Source organism: Bison bison, unplaced genomic scaffold (assembly GCF_000754665.1).
Source record: "Bison bison bison isolate TAMUID 2011002044 unplaced genomic scaffold, Bison_UMD1.0 scf7180017864064, whole genome shotgun sequence".
Taxonomy (NCBI): domain Eukaryota; kingdom Metazoa; phylum Chordata; class Mammalia; order Artiodactyla; family Bovidae; genus Bison; species Bison bison.
In genome coordinates, this window is record NW_011494636.1 from 2,011,887 (window position 1) to 2,016,161 (window position 4,275).

General features: G+C 39.1%; 1 protein-coding gene across 1 annotated transcript in view; it reads left to right on the forward strand.

The window, feature by feature from the left end:
* The window catches only part of RGS7 (regulator of G-protein signaling 7), a 489,491-nt gene that overhangs the window by 147,617 nt on the left and 337,599 nt on the right, over positions 1-4,275 (forward strand). The gene's annotated exons all lie outside the window — the stretch shown is intronic.

Consider the following 4,275-nt stretch of genomic DNA (forward strand, 5'->3'; position numbering starts at 1 on the left):
GGGCTGCATGGAGATCCAACCAGTCCATCCTAAAGGAAATCAGTCCTGAATATTCACTGGTAGGACTGATGCTGATTCTGAAGCTACAATACTTTGGCCACCTGATGCAAAGAACTGACTCATTGGAAAAGACCCTGATGCTGGGAAAGATTGAAGGCAGGAGGATAAGTGGACAACAGAGGATGAGATGGTTGGATGGCATCACTGACTCGATGGACAGGAGTTTGAGTAAACTCTGGGAGTTGGTGATGGACAGGGAAGTCTGGCGTGCTGCATTCCATGGGGTCGCAAAGAGTTGGACATGACTGAGTGACTGAACTGAACTGAAAAAGAGTAGGTGTTAAATCTATACATTGTTTATAGAATTTGCCCCTGAACCATCTGGTCCTGAACTTTTCCTTCTTTGAAGTTTTAAAATCACACTTTCTGTTTCTGTATTTGTGACTGATTTGTTCATATTTTTATTTCTTCCTGCTTCTGTTTTGAGAGATTGTACCTGTCCACGAATTTTTCCATTTCTTCTAGGTTGTCCACTTTATTGGCACATAGGTGCTTGTAGTAGTCTCTTATGATCCTTTGTATTTATATGGTATCAGTTGTAATTTTTTCTTTTTCATTTCTAATTTTATTGATTTGAGCCCTTTCCCTTTTCTTCTCCATGAGTCTTCCTAAAGGTTACCAATTTCATCTCTTCAAAGGTCCAGTTTTTACTTTCACTGATCTTTTCTATTGTTTTCTCATTCTCTATGCTGTTTATTTCTGCTCTGATCTTTATGACTCTTTCCTTCTACTAACTTTCTGTTTTGTTTGTTCTTTTTTCTCTAGTTTGTTTAAGGTGTAAGGTTAGATTGTTTATGTGAGGTATTTCATGTTTCTTGAGGTAAGCTTGTATTACTAAAAACTTCCCTTTTAGAACTTCCTTTGCTGTGTCCAAAAGGCTTTGGATTGCTTTTTTTTTTTTTACGTTTTAATTTTTCTTTAAATATTTTTTTTATTTCCTCTTTGATTTCTTTAGTGATCCATTGGCTGTTTAGTAGCATATTGTTTAGCCTCCACCTGTTCATTGTTTTTTTTTTTTTTTTTTGTAGTTGATTTCTAATCTCATAGTGCTGTGCTCCAAAAAGATGCTTGGTATGATTTCAGTTTTTATAAATTTACCTCTGCTTGTTTTGTGGCCCAGCCCATGATATGTCCTAAAGAATGTCCCATGTGCACTTGAAAAGAATATGTATTCTTCTGCATTTGGATAGAATGTTTTGTAGATATCAATTAAGTACATTGGATGTAATATGTCTTTAAGGCCTGCATTTTCTTATTGATTTTCTGTCTGGATGATCTGTCCTTTGATGTAAGTGGAGTGTTAAAGTCTGCCACTATTATTGTGTTGCCATCAATTTCTCCTTCTTTGGCTGTTAGCATTTGCTTCATATATTCAAGAACTCTTATTTTGTGTACATTTATTGTTGGAGAAGGTAAGGGCTACCCACTCTGGTATTCTGGCCTGGAGAATTCCATGGACTGTATAGTCCATGGGGTCGCAAAGAGTTGGACATGACTGAGCGACTTTCACTCACATTGTTGTTCAGTCGCTCAGTTGTGTCCAATTCTTTGCGACCCCATGGACTGCAGCATGCCATGCTTCCCTGTCCTTCACCGTCTCCCAGAGCTTGCTCAAACTCATGTCTATTGAGTCGGTGATGCCATCCAACTGTCTCGTCCTCTGTCATCCCCTTCTCCTGTTTTCAGTTTTTCCCAGCATCCGGGTCTTTTCTAATAAGTCTACTTTTCACATCAGACGGCTCAAGTATTGGAGTTTCAGCTTAAGCATCAGTCCTTCTAATGAATATAATGAATATTCAAGGTTGATTTCCTTTAGGGTTGACTGGTTTGATCTCTGCATTCCAAGGGACTCTCAAGAGTCTTCTCTAACACCACAGTCCAAAAGCATCAATTCTTCAGCACTCAGCCTGTCTATGGTCCAACTCCTACATCTGTACATGACTACTGGAAAAACCAGTAGTTTTCTGGGTGCATATACATTTATAATGGTATATATTTTTATTGGATAGATCCCTTCATCTTAATGTAAAGTCCTTCTTTGTTTTGATAGTATTTAAAGTCTGTATTGTCTGATATGAATATTGCTATTCCAGCTTTCTTTTAATTTCTATTTGTATGGTATAGTTTTGCCATACCCTCACTTTCAGTCAGTATGTGTGTCTTGAAGTGGGTCTCTTGTAGACAGCATGTATTTGGGTCTTGTTTTTGTGTATGTTCAGCCAGTCTATGCCTTTTGCATGATGCATTTAGTCCACTTACATTCAATGTAATTGTTGATATATATCTTCCTATTGTCATTTTGTTGTTTTGGTTTACTTTCAACAGGTTTTTTTTTTTTTCTTTCCTTTTTTGTATTCGCATGTGATTTGGTGACTAAATTTATATATATATATTATATTTATGTGTGTATGAGTCCTTACCTTTACTATATATTTGCTTTTACCAGTGAAGTTTCACATTTTGGAATCTTCTTGTTTCTGACAGTGGTGTTTTCTTTTCCACATAGAGAAGTTCCTTTAGCATTTGTTGTGAAACTGGTTTGATGATGTTGAATCTCTTATCTTTTGCTTGTCTGTAAAGCTTTAGAATTCTCCATCAAATCTGAATGAGAGCCTTCCTATGTACTGTACAGTATGTCCCCTATATACAAACCTTCAAATTGTGAGCTTTCAAAGATGCAAACTGGCATTCTGTCCATGCCAGTCATGAATGACATTGCAGTTTTCCCTTCATTTCCTATAACTGATGTTTCTTTAGCTGTACAATCTTCTAACTCCTCACCTTTTTCAGTCAGTAACCCTGACTGCTTATTCACATGATGCCAGCCCCTGTATGACACCTGTTTTACTGTTCAGTTCAGTTCAGTCGCTCAGTCGTGTCTGACTCTTTGGGACCCTATGAACCGCAGCATACCAGGCCTCCCTGTTTCCATCACCAATTCCCGGAATCCACCCAAACCCATATCCATTGAGTCGGTGATGCCATCCAACCGTCTCATCCTCTGTTGTCCCCTTCTCCTACTGCCCCCAATCTCTCCCAGCATCAGGGTCTTTTCCAATGAGTCAGCTCTTTGCATCAGGTGGCCAAAGTATTGGAGTTTCAGCTTCAGCATCAGTCCTTCCAAAGAACACTCAGGACTGATCTCCTTTAGGATGGACTGGTTAGATCTCCTTGCAGTCCAAGGGACTCTCAAGAGTCTTCTCCAACACCGTAGTCCAAAAGCATCAATATTTCGGCACTCAGCTTTCTTTATAGTCCAACTCTCACATCCATACATGACCACTAGAAAAACCATAGCCTTGACTAGATGGACCGTTGTTGGCAAAGTAATGTCTCTGCTTTTGAATATGCTATCTAGGCTGGTCATAACTTTTCTTCCAAGTAGTAAGCATCTTTTAATTTCATGGCTGCAGTCACCATCTGCAGTGATTTTGGAGCCCAGAAAAATAAAGTCAGCCACTGTTTCCCCATCTATTTCCCATGAGGTGATGGGACCAGATGCCATGATCTTCGTTTTCTGAATGTTGAGTTTTAAGCCAACATTTTTACTCTCCTCTTTCACTTTCTTCAAGAGGCTTTTTAGTTCCTCTTCACTTCCTGCCATAAGCGTGGTGTCATCTGCATATCTGAGGTTATTAATATTTCTTCAGCAATCTTGATTCCAGCTTGTGCTTCTTCCAGCCAAGGGTTTCTCATGATGTACTCTGCATATAAGTTAAATAAGCAGGGTGACAATATACAGCCTTGACGTATTCCTTTTCCTATTTGGAAACAGTCTGTTGTTCCATGTCGAGTTCTAACTATTGCTTCATGACCTTCATACAGATTTCTCAAGAAGCAGGTCAGACTGTCTGGTATTCCCATCTTTTTCAGAATTTTCCACAGTTCATTATGATCCACACAGTCAAAGGCTTTGGCGTAGTCAATAAAGCAGAAATAGATGTTTTTCTGGAACTCTCTTGCTTTTTCCATGATCAAGCGGATGTTGGCAATTTGATCTCTGGTTCCTCTGCCTTTTCTAAAACCAGCTTGAACATCTGGAAGTTCACGGTTCACGTATTGCTGAAGCCTGGCTTGGAGAATTTTGAGCATTACTTTACTAGCGTGTGAGATGAGTGCAATTGTGTGGTAATTTGAGCATTCCTTGGTATTGCCTTTCTTTGGGACTGGAATGAAAACTGACCTTTTCCAGTCCTGTGGCCACTGCTGAGTTTT